The 19621-nt window shown below is 47.3% G+C and overlaps 1 long non-coding RNA gene across 2 annotated transcripts; it reads right to left on the bottom strand.

The window, feature by feature from the left end:
• Nucleotides 1-468: 468 nt before the first annotated feature.
• Nucleotides 469-12280, bottom strand: LOC123646635. Of its 2 annotated transcripts, XR_006737958.1 has the most exons (5): nucleotides 12198-12280; nucleotides 5996-6112; nucleotides 2506-2643; nucleotides 1151-1321; nucleotides 469-616 (listed from the first exon to the last, which is right to left on the bottom strand). It is a non-coding gene; the product is annotated as an uncharacterized LOC123646635 (long non-coding RNA). The 2 variants fall into 2 exon arrangements; XR_006737957.1 differs by lacking the exon at nucleotides 5996-6112.
• Between the last annotated feature and the right edge of the window lie 7341 nt (nucleotides 12281-19621).

A 19621-nucleotide genomic window follows, 5' to 3' on the forward strand; every position in this document is an offset into this window, starting at 1 on the left:
AGTTATGCCTCACTTAAATAGTAACTGACCGAGTGATAGCAATTGTATGTATTTACATCCTCTCTGTGCTAATGAGCACTTTCAAATGTTCTCTGAAAATTAACATGTCTATATTGGTTAGGAACTTGGTTTAAAAAGAAAAGAAGTTAATTTGCTCATGTAATAAAAACATTCCAGTGGTAGAATAGATCCAGTTTCTCAAACAACATTGACAGGGATGTCTTTCTTTAGATCCCAACTTTACCACTTTCTGTGCTGTTTTCATTTTTAGGCAAATATAGTGGCAAAAATGGAACCACTCAGCAATCCCAGGCAGGAGATTGTTTCTTTTACAATAGAAGCTGACTTCCTGTTGTCCCAGCTTGGGTCACATGCCCGTCCCTGAGCCTTACAATAGCGCTGCAGTGGCGTGCTGGTGTATTAGTTTTTTGTAGCTGCCAAAACAAATTACCAAACACTGAATGGCTTAAAACAACAGAAATTTATTCTCTCACATTTCTGGAGGCCACTGGTCCAAAATCAAGGTGTCAGCAAGGCCATGATACCTCCAGAAGCTCTAGAGGAGATTCTGTTTCTTGTCTCTTCCAGGTTCTGGTGCCTCCAGGCATTCCTTGGTCTGTGGGCACACCGCGTACTTGTTACCTCTGTATGTCTCCTTTGTGTGTCTGTGTCATATCACTCTTAGTCTCTATTCTATAAGGGCATGTGTGATTGTATTCAGGGCCCACGAGGATCTCGTCTCAAGATCCTTAACCTAATGACAACTGCAACAATCTTTTTCTAAACAAGCTCCCATTCACAAGTTCCAGGGGTTAGGATACAGACATATATTTTGGGGGGCCAACATTCAACCCACTACAGCTGGTAAATGTTTAACAATCTCCTTGGCAGGAAAAGGGGAAGCCCTGGTATATAGCATTTGCCTAGTTCTGTAAGTACCACCCCCACCCCCCGCCCCCGGCCAATTTCAAGCTCTCAAAGACAAGTCACTGGATGTGGAACTGGGAAGAGCTGCACAGTGGCAGACGGTTACACAGTATTTCCACCATACAGATCCAATAGATGAAAGTAATCGCAACAGCATAGATAATGGTAAAATTTAGACAAATGAGTAGGAAGTGATAAGGTTTGACTATTATGATCTTTATACCCGTTGGTTTGCATGAGCTGGTATGAGCTGGCTCCAACACACCCCTGGATAGAATATGCTGATTGAAGAGTCTTGAGTCATAGAGCACAGGTGTAAAGTCAGCAATATCCAAACCACATGAACTAAAAGTGGAGTGTGTGGTTTCTTAAGAGAAAATTGGGATGCTGTTACCTAAGAAAGGGAAAGGAATATTAGGAAGACAAAAACCATAAATGCACCTCAGTATCATTGTTTAAACATATTTTAATGATTTCAGGGTAAGGAAAAAAAATTTCAGCAAAGTTCAAAAGAGTTACAGGTATGAGTGTTGTGGGTACTCAAGAACCTGCAAATCAGACTCTCTCCACCTAAGGAAAAAAAATCACTATTTTTCACATCATCATTTCAGTTGGCTCATAAAATCTGTTTTTCAGCCTAGACACACTTATCCCAAAGTGACCGGGTACAGAGAAAGAGAGATAAACCAATGGTCTTTTTATAAAGTATTATTTTTAAAAAAGTTTTAACAGCTTTATTGCAATATAATTTGCACACCATGCAATTTACCTGTTTGTAATACAATCACTGAGTTGTGCAACCATCACCACAATTAATTTTAGTATATTTTCACCATGCCAAAAAGAAACTCTGCACCATTTTTCTGTCATCCTCCAATCCTCCCACCTTCTCTCCAAGCCCTAGCCAACCACTAATCTATTTTCTATCTCTATGGATTTGCCTATTCTAGAAATTTCATATAAATGGAATCATACACTGTGTGTTCCTTTGTGAAAGGCTTTTACTTAGCATGATGTTTCAAGGTTCATCTATGTTGTTGCATGTGTCAACATTTCATCTCTTTTTATTACTGAGTAGCACTCCATTATATGGATATACCACATGACGTTTATCCATTCATTAGCTGATGAACATTTGCATTGCCTTCCTCTTTTGGCTATTATGAAAAGGCTGCTGTGAACATTCATGTACAAGTCTTGTGTAGGCATAAGTTTTCATTTCTCTTAAACCAAAGGTCTTTAAAAGTTAAAAATTTTAGCAGGCTTCTTTATTTTCCACATTATTAAAGAAATTGTTATTTATGACATAACTCAAATGCTTCATGTAGAATTTCAAACCTCTTAAATATTGGGTCACCATTCCCAGTGCTATTTCTAGGGAGAAGGCGGCTGCTACCTGCAGGGAAAAAGTAGGAGCTGACTTGGGGTTCATAGACCCCTGCCCAGGGCTGGCTGAATTCCCTCTCCAGCACCTTGCCCACAACAGGCTCACAATAATCAGCCCATAACAAAGTTCCTTCAGAGACTCTCCATATGCAAAGTATACAGAATAATAAAAATAAAACTCTAATTTCTGACCTGGAAATCAGAGTCATGGGGTTTGGGAAAGTTTCGAAAAAGAAGGGGAAAAAATTAGCTTCCCTGATAGAGGCCAGTAGAGAAGTTCATTTTCTCCCTTGCATGACTTGGGGGAGTTCTTTGGTGTGTCCTGCAGACCTGCAATGAAAAAGAGGGCCCTATATTAATTTATGTAGCAACTTTCTTCCAAGAAATTCAGAGTGTCTCAAACAGTCTTTCACTCATTCCCCTAAGGGAGTTTGCATAATATGCGTAAGAAGTTACTTTTAAAATTTACACTCTCCAGTTAGCCAGTACTGGGCAGAAATAGAACTAGAAAAGCAGACCTCCTGGCCAAACATTCCACTATAATATTTTCAGTGAGTGTCTATAAATCATTGCATATCCTTAAAAACAGGATCTCTCCATAATATCCCCATGACTACTCACTGATGACTGACATTTCTTTTACTAAGAGCAAAAGTTTCCCTTCAAAATTAGAATCAACTGATATAGCATGTACCGGACAATTGAAGTATATCACTTACTTATAATTAAGTGCTTGGGACTGCCCAGACCCTCAGACAGACCATCCTGTTTTATTCTCCAGCTCAGCCCTTCTAACTCACCCCAGCTGAGAACCCCTTAAGAATCCTAGGACTGGCTCAGTGCAAAGGAGGAGTACTGTTTACGAACTCCAGGCAGAAAACTGGAGTCAGTTTCAGTCAGTCCCCTCGCTGCTCTTTCTTGCCATGTCTCTGTGTTGTTTTTACATGGGCCTGTGCTGCCCCTTGGGGCCTCAAGGGTCACAGTGGGCAGTACCTCGGCTCCAGTTTCCCAAAGTCCAACTTAGGGCCTTGGTGGATGAGCCTGGGAGAGCTTCCAGCATCAGCCACACGCAGGGCTGACCCCAGCCCTCAACCCCGAACCTATAGTTCCTTGTGCTGGGCCTTTCCTCAAGATAGTCTTATTGTGAAGTTTTCAATGCCCATCTCTGAAAAAAGAAAACCTTGGTCAGGGCCACATTAGCTCATGTGGAATCTCAGGAAAGCACATCTGGGGAATATCTGTGCTTTTCTTCCCCATCCCCAGAAAAACCTCTGGGATCCATAAGTTCCCTCCCAGTGGTTAACAGGGAATGGGATGTCTTAATCTAATTAATGACAAAAAGTTCATGCTAGTATCCCATGCAGCCTCCAGCCTCAGACATATTTTATGTGGGCCTCTGTAATCTTAACATGTATTCATACATTATTTATAATTTGTATTACTTGTCAACCAGCACTGGCTACATAGTTTGTGAGGGACCATTGTAACATGAAATTGTGGGCCCCTTGTTGAAAATTTAAGAATTTCAGGATGGCGACAGCAGAGCATTCAAATAAATGTGAGGCACTTCTCAGTACAGGATCCTGTGTGACTGCACAGGTTGCACACGCATGAAGCCAGCCCTGCTGCCAATATTTAAAAAGCAAAAGATTCTTAAACTAGAAAATCTGGCAACCCCAGGTCTGCATGTCCAAATGGCAGCACATAATCTGTTGGTGCTGGGTAGTAGCTTGTATTAGTTTGCTGGGGCTGCCATAACAAAATAACACAGATTTGGTGGCTTAAACAACAGAAATTTATTTTGTCACAATTCTGGAGGTGCAAGTCTGAGATCAAATGTCAATAGGGTTGGTTTCTTCTGAGACGTCTTTCTTTGGCTTGTAGATAGCCACCTTCTCCCTGTGCCTTCATATGGTCTACCCTTTGTCCATGTCTGTGTCCTAACCTCTTCTTATAGGGACTCCACCGATCATATTGGATTAGGGCCCACCTTGTTTTAACTTAAGCACCCTTTCTCCAAATATAGTCACATTCTGAGGTACTGGGAGTTAGAGCTTCAGTGCATGAATTTTGGGGGGATGCCGTTCAGCCCATAACACAGCTGTTTCTTTTAGAGGCGGGCACAGTGCTCCAAGTCACTGCACTAACCCCAGCGCCAACACATGCTCGCACACACATCTCCGCCTTACTCAGGTGGGGGTTCATTGCCATAAGTCAACTCATTTGTGCTGGTGTTCTTCTTCCTGGTTCACCTCTCTCATTTAGAGGGACCTTCTCCTCCCCTGCAGCATATGGAATAGTGACACTGTCTACTACAGGACAACAGCTGCACACTCCCTCCACATCTGCAAGGCTAAGGTTGCTGCTCAAGTGATCCTTCACAGGACAATCATCAGTTTCTTAAGAAACAACGACAACAACAAAAAACTGTATCCATTACACAGGGACAACAGTTTAAGTGCAATACGGAAGGAAGAAATTGCCATGTGTACCTGACTATTTACCTCAGAGACTAGACTTGCAGGTTTCAGGAGAGAAAAACTCTCAGCAGCCACATAGTTTTTTTCCCAGGGCTGATCCTACTTAAAAATCACCCAATTGTACAAGGGACAGCCCCAAATTTCAATGGAAACCCAACTGCATAGCCCCTTAGAGAGAATGTACTCCCAAATTTGTCTTTGTACCCATTTGTAGAAAAATGTTAGCCAGATTATAGCTGAAAATTCTGCTAATTCTGGGGAAGTTTTTGGTCTTGTGCCTGGAACTATTGAAGCATATATTCACACCTACCACATGTAACACTTAGTAGCAGAATTTCCAGCACAATACTTCAGTACTTTATTTTTAAAAGAAACAGAGCAGAGAGACTGAAGTCCTGCTCACTCTGCAGCTTTCCTATAGGAGGCTCCACAAAAGGTTGGTGGGGGTGGGGAGAGACTTCTGTGCTGGAAAGAGGTATATTTTGCATTTTTGAAAGGAAAGGAGACACTAAAATCTTTGCTCAGAATCAGGGCACTCATGACGCTGGAACATACATTTGCACCAACATATAAATAGAAAAAATAATGTCAGATTCGCAAGGCTCTGAGACAAAAAGGTGCAGTGTAATGACTATCTAACAAATCCCAATTAGTATTAGAGTTTGGAATAGACCTTTAAAACATCTTACTCTAATCTCTTTAGTTTTAAGACAAGGAAAGGGAGGTTTTAAAATTTTAAATGACTTACCCCAGACCAGCACTCCACCTAAAATGCAGGTCTTTTCGTTCAGGCCAGTGTACTTCCCACCCCACCAACAACTTCTAAACAAGCATTGTCCTATCTGCCTAAATTGCATGCAAAAAAAGACAAAACCCCGCTCTCTCTACACCAGAGTCTCTGTTTAGACTCCCCAGTTGAGAAAGCAAAGGCTATTCCAACTTCAACTCCCTTAGCAAACAGAAGAAAAGGCATCAGACCCCTGGACTCCTCCAGCTGGTCCCTGGGTCTGGCAGCCCTCAGGTCTCCACTGCTGCTCGCTGGCACCGGCGGCCAGTCTGACACCAGGGGGCGCAACAGCCTTTGTCCTGACAGGTATTGAAGGCAGGCTCTGAAGCCTGGCTGGGCCTTCAAGAAAATCTGACTTTCCCTCCTTTCACAGTTTCTCATTGGAACCAGCCCACTCCCCAGCCCCCTTCATCACCTTAAAGCCACGTTCCCCTTCCGTCCCGGTCTCAGATTCTCCTTCTCCACCACCTCAGACTGGCTGGTGCTGGGTTGCAGGCGGTTCAGAGGCACCAGCCCCTCTCCAGCTGCTCCTCTGCAAAGGCAAGGAGAGCATGGCTCTGGCCTGTCATTTACTCTCACTTGCAGGCCCCTAAATTCATGTTTCTAGCGATTTTTCCAGAATGAAGAACGCTCAAGAACAAGACAAGCTTCCTGGAAAGATTGTCACATTCATCCTCTAATATCCCTCCCCGTTCCTCTCACAGAAATAATAACAAGCAAATTAAATAACCAGTTCTGGGAAGCTTATGCCATCCAGCACCCATCCCTTACCTGCTTCTTTCTAACCCCTGAACAGTCTTAAGGACAGCCTTTGGTGGTGGCCACCTACCCAAAGGGGCAGGCTTCAGCATCCTTTCACGGATACCTCTGCTACTCTCACCCTCCCACCATGCACCCCAAGCGTGATAACTCACTCCTGTGTCCTCAGCAACTTGGATCTCCAGCCCAAATAAATCTGCTCCACACTGGCTCAGGCCTCCCGATTCCAAAGACTCAGTGCTCCCAGCTTTTGCAGATAAATGAGCATCCTTTTCCACTTTAAGACACACTCCTAACCCTGCCCCTACAGACACACACACACACACACAAACCCTCAAATGCCAAAATCACATCTTTTGGCAAAGAAACCTAAAACTCTACTATTCCGAACTGAAGGCCCCCGAGGTTCTTCCCATGCAGGTCTTTGAAAAATAGCCGTGTGTACATAGAGAGAGTTCAAGTTCACACAGTCCTTTCCCTGTCTGTCCTTGGAGCCTCCCAGCAACCCTGAGAGATAGGCAGGGGGATCTAATGCTCAAGGGGCTTGTCTCAGCACTAGACCTAGTGCAGGATAGAGTCTTAGGTGACAGGGATCTTAGGTGACAGGGCATGGGGAGAGTCGCTTGTCCAGCTGCACCAAGGCCTAGAGGAATGCAGCCACCAAAGGTGGTCATCAGATTATACACACAGAGGAGCCTGTGGTCTCAGGAGCCTGGCAGGGGCAGGAGGAGCAGCGGGGAAGAGGGGCTCATCTCAACTCTGACCTGACCCTTCATCTGTGGCCTCACTCACTTTTTTCTCCCCATGTATCTTAGCTAACAGAGTAACGGGAAGTGCTGAGCCTGGAGACAGGTAGCCATGGCTTTTTATCTTGATGGTAAGCCTCCTCCCTCTCAATCATAAAATGATAACATCTATCAGATATAGAGAGAGCCACCAAAGGAATGAAACTATAAATATTATTCTGGGAGAGGGAATGGAGTGGGAGACTTTTACTTTCATTTTACGGTCTCTCGTATTATTTGAAGTATTTTGGTTTATGCAGGAATTCATTTTACAATTTTTTAAATTTTATTGGGGCTAATGATGCTCTTTAGCATTGCTGCAATGATGACTTATGTAACACGGCTGGCACAGCACATGGTCTAGCACACAGTTGATGCTCAATAAACAGTAGTTTATTGTTAGCTAGTATACCTCCCTCAAAACTGAGCAAATAGATTTTAAATCAGGAGACCCGGATCTGCTTGCAGAGTCTGTCCTCAGTTCCCTGTATGCCCATGAGTAAGTCACATCCCTTCTCTGCACCTCAGTTTCTTCTCTGTAAAGTGGCAAGGCCTAGGGCGATTGATGTGGGAAATGGTGGGACAGACAGGACAGCATGCTCACCACCAAACATGCCTGAGGCACCTTCTAAAATTCAGTCACAGTTTTTGCAGGAGGAAGCCTCTTAAGCTTGAGTTCACCAGGCAGAAACCGTTTCTAGGAGAAGTTGCCATCTAGGATAGGCAGAAAGGGCGGGAGACAGCTGAACAAGTTCTAATGCAAGTATGGAAATTAAATCAGGAAACAACCTGTGAACACTGTGTAAGGTCATCAGCTTAGGGTGGGAGGTGGGAAAAGAAGATTTGGGCTATTCTTTGGGTGCAGTTGGCACCACAATCATTTTCTGACAAGAGAGATGCCCTTGGTGGGCAGAAGGTGTGTAATTCAAGGTCCAGACAGCCCTGGCCCAGCCAGAGCCAACCTCAGCCCAGTTCCCTAGGATGAAAGTTCTGTATGGGGCACAAGGCTGGCACTGTTGAGAGTAGGCCCTCCCTTAGCAGATCCTGGAGCAGAGCTGCCCTTTGAATAAATGACTTTGGACAAAGTCAAAGGGAACCCACAAGAATTGGGCTAAAGCACCCCCGAAGTTTCTTCCAGCATAAACTTTATCTGAACAACAACAAACAAAACAAAGTGGGGAGACTAAGCTACAGGAGGTGACTAGTCTCTTCCCACTTAGCACCTGGTTTGCCGACACCTGTTTTGGAGCACCCCAGCTCCTGAAAAGCAAATAGAGCTGTGTTCCTGGAGCGCACAGCTGATTCTTTCCCAACATCCTTGGACTGAGAGATTTTCTTCAGAGTCTCTTTTGCCAGTGCTCAGCCTTTTGAGGACTGGAGGCAGGTAGTCCGGTGGGTAGGAAGGTTGCGACTCTCTTTTCGCCCTGCGGTCTCCTTTCTATTTAAAGCAGCACCGCCTGTCATAGCAGCTTTGTGCCAATGTTTGCAGGCAGGAAGATTTTCTGACATTGTAAGGGGGGCGTTGGGAGCAGATGGGAGGCCCTTTCGCCAGCCCATCGGGCAGAATAGAAATTGGTTACACAGCTACCCCGGGAGGAATCCCTCATCCCCACTCTCGGGGTCAGCGCCCAGAAGGTATATGCGTTTACATTTTAAAATGGGGGGATTTTTTTTTTGTATTTCTGAATTATCTGGCAGTGCCTGTTACAATTATATCTCCCCCTAAAGCCCGTGTTGTCACTCCCTAAAAAGGAGGTAGTACTTTCAATTCTTGAGGGATCTGGCATAACGGTATCAGAGTATGCCGACACCTGGAAGACCCCTCCTTTTTTTAGCAGGCCTTGCAATCTAAGGGGGGTGGGGAATGGGCAGGTAGCAACAATTCCGACTGAGCTCCAGAGGCAAAACTAACTAAATAAACTAACTAAATAAAACCAACAATTCCGACTGAGCTCCAGAGGCTCCAACCATCATATTTTGACAAAACCTTGCATTCTGTGCAAGTCTGGGTTTTGTTTCTTCGGTTGTTTTTCTGTTTGTTTTGTTTTGTTTTTAAGAGAAATGCCCTCCATTGTACAAGTGACTTTAGTAGGCAGTCCCGAACGTCTGGCCACTTGTTAAAATGCCTCTGTACTTGCTTTTCCGTGTGGTTCTTTTCTGTGCCCGTTTGTATCTCTAATAAGCAGCATTGTTTGTTATCCTTGGGTCCGTGCCCCTGGGATTGAACTGAAATAAAACAGGAGCGCCTAAGCTGAGCGCTGGAAAATACGCCGGGTTTCCCAGGCCCGGGAGGGTCCCCGGCGCGCCGAACGACCCGCCCGGGGAGAGCCCAGCCCTGCGTGCGCGCCTGGCGAAGGGCAAGTTTGCCCGAGTTCTCCAGGCGCGGAGAGGTCCTGGGCAACCACAGCCCAGATGCGTGGGGGCAGGAAAGAGGCACCCAGGTTAGGGAAATGCCACTAAGGACTGGGAATAGCGTTGTGACTTCAGGGCCGAACAGGCTACTATTGCCAGGATGATAAAAAGGGACTGTGGCGCGGGAAGCGTTCTGAGCCGCCTTTTAGTTCGAAGTCTCAACCCTCATCCCTGTGCAAGAAATTTTCACTAATAAATTCTCATTCTTCCGCGTAGCCCCGCAGTCCTCACTGTCAAAACGAGTATCCTAAACAAGATGAGGCTTACTCCACTCCTTCTCCGTAGTTACCTAATGTTTATCCCCATTTCGTTTGCAGCCGAGTGCTTTGTGGCCGTGGGGGATGTGAGCGCATGCCCTGAGAAATAAAGTGCCGCTTTCCCCCAGCCACAGAGCATGTCTTTCTGTTGCTTCGGACCCCAAAAGCCCCCCACCCCCGTAGGGTCACTTCCAAATTCCGCTGCTCCCGACACTGGGGAATGGGGGCCGCTAACCAAAAAGCAGAAACCCGCATCGGAGACGCAACGCGGAGTGCCTTTTGCGTCCGGAAGAAAATTTCCCGGTTTAGACCAGCCTGCGCCTCCACACTCTCCTCCCCAAATTTAATGTCGGGTGGGCTTTGCTGGAGAGTTTGCCCAAAGAAGGTCGTTAAATGCTCGCCAGACGCGGGCTGTGCGCTTCTCAAATGAGACTTCCAGCTCTAGGGCCCAGCCTGAACTGCCCTTCCCACAGGTTCGTCTGAGAGACCAAGCCCCCTGCCCCCTAGCTTCCAAAAATTCTCCCAACAGGCTACAAAGGCTGCTCAAATTGTCTTTGCTGGCTTCCCTCCCTCATCCATTTGGATTGTTTACAGAGATCTGTTTGCTCGCAAGAGCAGAGTGATTTCCCTCCAGCAATTCGAGCAAGACCTTTAGGGAGTTGTACAGAGCCCCTGGGTTGTAGAGAGTCCAAGCGTCGCGGAGTTTTCCGAATTTCAGGAAGTAGTAAAGTGAATTTCGGTGCAGGGAAAAGTGCTGGGTTTTGGAGCGCAAGGTGGGGGCGGCAGCCTGGGAAGCCTCCTGGAGGTTTTTTGTTTTTAGTTAGATACGCAGGAAGGCGCCAGCGTCAATGACACTGCTTCGTGGTTTCCGAACTTAGAACTTAGAGAATCGTGCGGAGTTTGGGCCCATCCCTGCAGTCAGGGGCCAGGCACAGCGTTGGGGGGCTGGAGCGGGGGCTGTTTCTAGTTCCCAACGAGCGATTAGTGGCGCGGGCGCCGCTCGCTGGGCACTGCCACGCGCAGCTGACTTTGTCCGTCGCTCCCGGCTCTTCAGCCCTCTTCCTTCTCATGCCACCCCCAGAGCCGCCCCAGCGCTGCCAGGATTGCGCAGGGAAAATGAGGGGTGAATGGCTAAGTGGCGGAATCCTCCAACAGGTAGTTTCACCCGGGAGCTGGCCTGGCTTAAATATCAAAAGCTGGGCCGCTTGGGCCCGGCTAAACTGGAGCCGCGACGCAGACACCTAAGGAGTCATGGAACGAAAGCTGCGTTCTGGGAGTCACTTTAAATAACCTTGTTTTCTCTCCACTCTCCAACTTCTCCCGAAATAGTGCGAGCTGCGCCGTTTGGAATGGTGCTCAGAGAGCCTAAATAAGCCTCTTCAGCCTGTACACTCACAGCCGATTTGGGGGCTTTTTAAAAATTATTCCAATAGTTACTACAGAACCCAACTCGGCTTTAGAGCGATAGGCATTTATTTGGGAATTGGAAGATTCCCCTTTGAAATATCGTAGGCTTCAAAGCAAAAGAGAAAAAGGGTGCGCTGCACTTGGATGTTATAATTGAATTATGCCTTCCCCCCCGGTGCACAGTGAGGAAAAGCGGAGTGCCAGGTGGTGTGTAGAACGGGCCACCGTAGCCTCACGCTCCAGCGGGCGCACCGCATTTCCTTCACAGAGCGCAGGGAGAAATTGGGTTGGGCCCCTTCGTTCCGCCCCCCTCATGGATGCCCAGGCTGGAAAAACCCAGTCCGGGCTTTGTGGCCCCTGCCCTGAGGGATCGCTCGCTCGAATGTCCCCCCCAGAGGCCGTGGGTGCACGTGGCTTGCGACACGAAACTGCGCGCGTAGCTCCAAAGAGCCCTGGCGCGCGCGGCCCTCACTGGGCGGGGGAAGGTGGGGGGTTATGCCCCTCGGCGGGGGCATCTAATCCTGCCTTGGCAGACAAGACTTCCCGGGTACCGCTCTCTGAGCCGTCGTCACCGGGTAGTGCTTTCAGCACCGACAAAACCCGCCGAACTCCTGGCCTTGCCGTGTCTGTTTCTTAAAGAAACGTCTTTCAGACTCAGTCACTCGCCCCCACAAAGCCTCTGTGGCCAGAGGTGGAATTGACCCAGAAAACTTAGAACTTTAACCGCCTCGGGACCTGGTCACCCGGTCACCTTCTCCCCTCTCCCAATCTCACCCAGCTCGCTCGCCCCAAGCCCACCCCAGCGCTGCTCGCTTGCCCTGCGCCTCCTCCGCTAACCACGCTACCTAAACTTTCCAAAGAAAAGTTTTCTCGAGCTTCGCCACCTCAAGTTCGCCCCAGCTGGCGCTGGCAGGAGGAGAAAAGGAGTCCCCGTTCCCCCTCCACCTATCCTCCTCTCCTTTCCCTCCCATCCTCTCCCTCCCTTTTGAGTCCAAACCTTGCGGGTGGGAGCGCAGGGCAGCGGAGCCCCCGAAGGCACCAACCGTGCAGGGGACTGAGTTCGTTTCGCATCCCCCACTCTCTGCGCCTCGGCGGTTCCCGCCCCCTCCTCCCCCACCTCGCTTTCGGCGGGGACCTGCGGGCTTGCAGTTTAGTTTTGTTCATTTTTTTTCTTTTTTTAGATTTTTTTGAAAAAGATTCCACCCTGCCAGAGCCTCGCGCGTCCGCCTGCCTTCCAGCTCCCCGGCGTGGGGCTCGGGAGACGCGCCCTTCGTGCGGGGCGGGTTGTCTCCCGAGTGGGGGCCAGGGGCTCCCTGACCGCGATCTCTCTGGCCTGGTTCCGTCTCCCTGGGAGACCCTGCGTCCTGGAGTGAGGCTAATTCTGCCGGAGCTCGGGCTCCAGGCCAGCCTCCCGGCCCCCACCCACTCTCACCGGGAGCTGTGGATGAGGCGGGTTTGGGGGGATGTTTGGGAGACAGGGGTAGATGGCCATGGAAAGGAGACCTTGTTTTAACACCTTCCTTAGTTCTTTACACACGCAGAGAATTAGAGAGATGTTCACTCCCTCAAGGTTCCGTAGCTCCATGAGACTGGCCAGGAAACCGCCCCAGAAAGCGCCCCAAATTGGTTAATTTGTGGCCTATTATATTTTTATTTTGTCTAGGATTAGCGAGGTTTGATATTTTTTGTGGCCAGATTTACTACCCCGGGGCTTCAACTTTCAAACCAAGAAGCCAACGGGACGTTCTGGCGAAACTGGATCTCCTCGTGCACTACTGGGACGCGTGCAAGGAATAGAAACGAAATCCACCACTGACCCAACCCGATGGCGCGGGCTCCCGGCCCCGGGACCCCAGGTGGGCTTTTCTGAGCCCCACTGGGTTGGGCTTGAAATCGGACTTGATCCCTCCAGGACCTCGGTCAGCACTTAGGCTTAATTCTTCCACGTGGCTGGAGAGTTCTCTTCGTTGGTCGCAGACGACGCCTGCCCCAAGCAACATCCTTAGGGACAAAGCGGGTTCAGGCTGATGCGATGTCCCCCGAATCAGAATCAATTTTGCCTTTAGCTCAAGTTTAGGAGGTTATCAGTTACCTCATATGACCGACCGCGGATGTGAAACCTCTACCGAACGCACAAATGGCTACAAATGCTCCCCACAACACACACCCCTTGAGCATCAGGAAACCTTATTCCAGCTCCCACAGCACGGTCTCTTTCTGCTGGTGGGACCGACGCGTGCCCCATGTGCCCCAGGCGCTGGACACGCTCCTGTCCCGCCCCCTCCGCTGCCTCTCGCAGGCCACGCTCTACTGTGCGGCCCGAAGCGAGGGAGCACCTCCTCACCCCACAGGCGAGGCCTCCCACTCCCAGGCTGGTCTCTGGACACCTTGGCCCGCGTTGCCACCACGGTGGTGTCAGCCCCACGGAGGGTCAACTGGAAAGGCAAGAGGTTTCTGGGCCCCTCCAAATGGCACCCAAGCAGAAGCCCAACCGTGCAGCAGCATCCACGCGACCCCTAAGTCAGCTTTGGAAAGGACCTTTGTTGGGGGAGGACTGTGAGGGGAGAAAATAAAGGTGAGGGGGCGGATGAAGTTGTGGTTGTACGCAGCCTCACTTCTTAGCTCTTTGCCTTACCACCCCTAAGTCTGAACGGTTGACAGAACTGTCTTTTAAGTCCCAAACTCCACCGGGATGGGGCGGAGAAGCACCCTAAGCCCCCAAAGCCAGCGCCACCCGCACTCTCCGACTGTGGCCGCCGCACTTGGGAGGGCAGAAGCGGCTCTGATTTGTGTTTGCTTCCAATATAAAGAATCCTGTTCACACAGGGGCCCCCACTTCCCTCTCCCATCTCCACCCCTCTTGTACCCTTCTTATAGCCTCAGGACTTCTGTTTATGTTTAAACGCCAGCACCCTAGATTTCACTGGGAGGTTTTAAGGCAGGAAGGGAGAAAGATAGGATTAAGAAAAAGCTAGCTGTGCTTTTCAGGAGAGGGCTAAAGAGGAATTGAACATCAAGGGTAGATGACGTTGGGGAGGGGGTTACAATTTCATTTCCTTCAGAAGCTACCTTTTTAAACACCAAAACCTATTTAAATTACTGGAACGACAGGAAGCTGGGAGTTTCTGTGGCAACAAAACAGTCAAAGGCTTGGGAGATACCCCTTACCCCTACCTCTCCCCAAATAAATGAAAAGCAGCTCTGCGTTCAGTTTAGTGACTCTGTACCCTTCAACACCAGCCGCGTGAGGGTGTTAATCGTCAGTTTCTCCAGGGAGGCCCAGCCCAGGAGAGTGAGCCCAGACAGACTCCCAGAACCCCTGCCCCTGGGCTGTTTCTCCTCTAGGGTGGAGCCCGGGGATGGCCTGGGACAGGGAAACTAGCCTAAGGCAGGAAGTGCAGTGCCTAGGCTGTGGGTGGTGGGAGAAATGCCCTGACTACCCCTCTTCCTTTAAAGCCCCTCTTCTGCTGGTTATTTTAAAGCTTCAAGTTTATATTTCTAATCTTGATGCCTAGGTTAAAATAAAAAAGTAGCAATGTGTGTTTGTAGTTCTTTATATATGTATGTTCTTCACTTGCTTTTGTTGGTAGGGTTTTCTTCTCCTTTTTGTCTTTCCTTTCTTTTGCCCTGCAGTCTTGGCAACCCTGGAGGAGGAGGTTCAGTGGGGAGGGTGAAATCAACTAGTTTATTCTTGTTAATCAGGCACAAAAACAGCATAAACACTAATTCTTCATTCTTAATAGGATCCTTTTTTAAAAAAAAATTAAAAACAGTAATTTAGGTAGGAACTGGTTAGACTGAGAAATTGATAATACTGGTGAACTAGCTAATCCTGTCCCTTTAAGAAAAATCCATAAAGCTCTTCCATCAGCCCAGTGTCTGGGAAAGAAGCAAACTAACTGCTTGGAACAAAAGAGACAAAGAGGCCAAACAACAAAACAAACAAACAACTCCCCCTACCCCTCCTCTGAGACAACAATAGACTAGACACAGCAAGTGCAGTTACTGCCTGGCCCTGCTGCTCCTGTAGACCTGCCAAGTCTCCCGCATTTGGCTGGAGACTTTCTCTCACCCCACTCCCACCCCCATCGCCCCCCTCTCTCAGCCCTTTCTGTCTTTCTCTGTATGACTCTCTCTCTGTGTGTGCCTCTCTTGGGGTCTGGGATGTGTGTGTGTCTGTCTCTGTTTTTGCTTTCACTTGATGTTGCTCTCTGTGTCAGGCACCTTCATTTTTCTGTCTCTCTCTTTCTCTGCTTCTCTCTAAAGATCCGCAGCCTATTAGCATACTCTGGCATTTATTTATTTATTTATTTGCTAGGCCATCTCTGTAGTGTCTCCTAACTGCCTCCTCAGAACTTCTGTTTCTCCCAGTTGTCACGGTGGCCTATTTTGTATTTTGTTTGCAGCACTCTTTGCCAGGAGGATCCTGAAGTCCATTTGCACTTCAGTTTTTAACCATTCCTCCTGTTCAGTTCTTTGCTCTTTTTCTATAAGGCTTCTGGCACACTTCCCCCCCCAATCCCCCCCCCCCAGTCCCCAAGCAGCCCTTTCTCTGCTTCTTGGCACTGCTTGGGACTCTCATGCATGCCTGCCTTCTCTTTCTCTTCCCTTCTCTCTCTTCCTCTCTCCTCAGCAGCCAGCCCCCTCCCCCTGCCCCCCAATTCAGCCTTTTTCTTCCTCTCCCCTCCTCTCCCCCAAACTTTAATAAAATACTGTAAACATCTTTGCCTGGGGATTGCATTTCTTTATAAAGTGAATATAAACCTTTGAGAAGTGGAAAGTGGAGAAAGGAAAGAATAAATAGAGACTGCAGTCAGCAGAGGCTGTAGCATGGAACCAGCGTCCCTGCCAACAGCCTCATCCCTTTCATGCTTTTTTTTTTTTTTTTTTTTTTTTTTTTTTTTTTTTTTAGTAAACCCTTTTGTGATAGCATCTCCTTCTGTAGCATCTGTGTCTGTTCCAGGGAAAACCTGGTCATGTCTCTCCTCCACTGGGCAGCAGGGGTGAGGCCGGGTGTCCAGTGGGGAGGGTAGCTGCAGCCACGGTCACAGGATTCTCACCCCAGCCCCTCTCCACGTCCTCTTAGAGAAAAATGAAAAGGTGGGGGGCTCCCTGGCAATGGGGGAGAGATCTTCAATTCCTGTTTCAAAGAAGTATGGAATGGCTATCTGAAAAGAAACTTCTCCAAGGATGGTTGACTTATAGTGAAGGAGAAATTTTCAACTGTCAGATGATTATGGGAAAAATATGACTAAACTGCTTGTCTAAAGCAGATCTGAGAATTCCCACAGTCAGGTGGTACAGGGTTGGCAAAATGGTGGCATTCCCCTCTGCCCCCACAAACCATGTTCAGTAGGCAACATAACCAGGATAAATTATTTCTTGGCCTCACCCCTTCTTATTTTTCCTCCCTTCTTCAATAATATATGACAAAAAAAAAAATGAAAACAATATAAGGGGCAACCATGAAGGGAGAAAAACCATTTAGCCTGAGAAGAGTATAAAAAACAGAATAGGAAATTTACCCTCATTGTTTGGTTGCGTGGTGGTAAGGGCAGTATGAAGAAGCATTGATGTTATAAACACACATATGCACATGCATATACACATGTGTATATGTATGCTTATTTAGTTGGTGGTGACAACTTGTCAAGAGGATAATGGAGGAGTTTTGAAATCAGACACACATATTTTGAACATAATTGGCCACTTATTAGCTAGGTGACTATGGGCTGACCACTACATCTATAGCACAGTGGGGTTCTAAAGATTAAATAGCATTGCGTATATTAAAAAACCAAAAGCAGTGTCTGGCATGCAGCCTGTCTTCGATAAATGAGTCTTCTTTCCCTTTTTACCTCTGTCCTTTCATTTCTTCCTTCCTTCTCACATCACTGACTTCCTCTCTGAGCTTTCCAAAGGTACAAGCTAAAGAGCATTCATCCAAATTGCCCCAATTTTCAGATCCTAAGGGACACTTTGTTGCTTTTTGAGTTCGAGTATGGGAACATTGTGGCCCATACAGTAGTCCACTCATTCTATGCCCAAAAATGACCTGGAATAATTTCTTTGTGGATGGGATTATTTGGCTTTATTATTCCACTCCCTCCTTGTGGTTCTGTCTTTGCAAAAGTTAAGGGAGAGGGACTCTTACCCAATAACTAACCATTTACACGTTTTTACATTCCCAGAGAGCTTCTGTTCTTGGGGACACATTAAAAATCACTCCATGGCCAAAAACCCTAAGAAGGGAGAAGCAGGAAAGAACATATTCTAATGAACTCTGGTCCTGACCCATAACTTCTCAGTTGGGAATGCTGTTTTCTTGGTATTTTGACCTTGTCAAAATGACTGATTTTTTTTTTTTTTTTCCTCCTGAGGAGTCACTCTCTAGCTAAGCAATGTTTCCTGAGCAGGGTTTTGGGCCAACACACCAGTGCATCTGGAAGCACTCACTGCTGGAGGCGCCTGTCCTGGCCCAGCTGTTGCTGAGGTTCTTTCTCTGTCTTTGTCTTCCCCAGAAGCAGAACCATGTTGCAACAGCAACTGTCAAGCCTGCGAGCCATGGATGGGCCCCCGACTTCAGTTGCTGGAAGAATGAATACATAAAAATGTTCCCACCTTAGACTTCCTTTTTCCATGGATCTTATTGTCTGTTTGACAGATACTCCACTTCCACATTTCCCTGGCTTCCTGTACTATTTTCCTGTTTTATCAAAGCCTTGGCAACCGCTGAGTGGCACTGACATTGGAGCATGTGCTGGGAAGGTGGGCACTCCCTCTGGGTCCCATCCCAACACTGCTGATCATCGTCTTGCTCTTCTTGCCACCTCCCTGTTTTCACTGAAGGCCTCTGCTATTTATGACATGGATATGGAAACCTATTTCATCTTTCTCCTCTTCAGGCATTCTGATTTTGATGTGGCACCTTTCTGTAAACTAAAAATAGATCTCCCTGTCCTTCCAGGAAGCACCTCTTCTCAGGGCAGATTTCAGTTCCCGTGCACCAGGCACCCTTGGGCAGTGAACATCCTGTACAAACATGCATGGGCACTCTCAGTTTCCCAGTTCTGACAATCATGAGTGCTGGTGGGCACTTCGTCATTTAGAGATGTCCCCCTCAAATGGAAAAGATCACAGAGTGTGATGCCGGAAGACTAGCAGCTTCTGAAGCCTACCAAAACCTTCTCTTTTATTCTTCCTGGGCTCTTGTCTAGAAAGAAGCCTGAGATTATGTTTCTTTATTTTGTCTTTGACCTACATTCTTCATTTATTAAGGCTTCATTGCCATACCAGTGGCAGGAAGGTATTTGTCACTGCAATGGGTAGAGTGGGTATTAATGTCTAAGAAAAGCCCCCAAACACTGGTAAGCACTCTGTTCTTTGCTTGACTTTGCTTCTAGTGGGCCAGCTTTACACTAAGCCAGCAACTCATTTCCAGACCACCTGGGGGTGGCACTACTCTTAGGTTGGCACTATGGCCTACATAGCTAAAGTTAAGTTTGAAAAAAATGGCAGGCAGAAACACCACCATGAAATTAATAGATTCCAAACCACATCATTCTGACCTGGCAATGTAATTCTCATTCTGCACAAAGAAAAAGCTTGAAGAGCAGTTACTTTCCTATTCAAGAGAAAAGTTTGCTTCTTACTAAGTTACAGAGGTTCTGTACTGACCTCTTCTATAGAACAAGAAACCACTCAATTTAGGAGTCTTTGGGAAAACACTTTATCCTTTGAGGTGGCTCTCAACCCTGGCTGCACATTAGAATCACCTTGGGAGCCTTAAAAAATCACCAGTGACTGGGCCTCTCCTTGAGCCAATTAAATCAGAATCTCTAGGGGTGTGGTATGGGCATCCGTATTTTTTAAAAGCTCCCCCTGGGTGATTCTAATGTTTTGCTAGGATTGAGAACCACTAATTTATAGGTCAAGAGAATAGTACATCATGGTGAATAATGCTCAGTCTTTTACTAAGTATGTTATGAACTCCTATTATGGGAGATGGTTTTCTGGAGACGAAAAGATGAGGTTGGTAAACATTGTGGTCTACAAGCTTAACATTTAGTCGGCAAATGCTAATGTGAAGATATCAGAACAGACCCTCTGTGAAGCTAAATTGATGTTGCTTCTAAATTCTTACAAAGAGCATGGGACTGAAAGTTACAGCCCCACATTCCAATTCAGGTTCTATTACTAACTAGGGAGATGACCTTGGACAAGTCACTTAACTTCTTTGGGTCTCAGTCTGATCATCTGTATAAAAAAAGTGGCTGGACTGAAAACTCTGCAATTTGTATTGGTGTACTTCAGCTTTACAATACATTGCTAAATTCTCCAAAACCCAATAAGCTTAGCCAGGCAATTACCAAATAGTTTTGGACGCTGGCTCACTCACTCATGCATACCACTGACAACCAT

The sequence above is a fragment of the Lemur catta genome, chromosome 10 (assembly GCF_020740605.2).
Source record: "Lemur catta isolate mLemCat1 chromosome 10, mLemCat1.pri, whole genome shotgun sequence".
NCBI classification, from domain to species: domain Eukaryota; kingdom Metazoa; phylum Chordata; class Mammalia; order Primates; family Lemuridae; genus Lemur; species Lemur catta.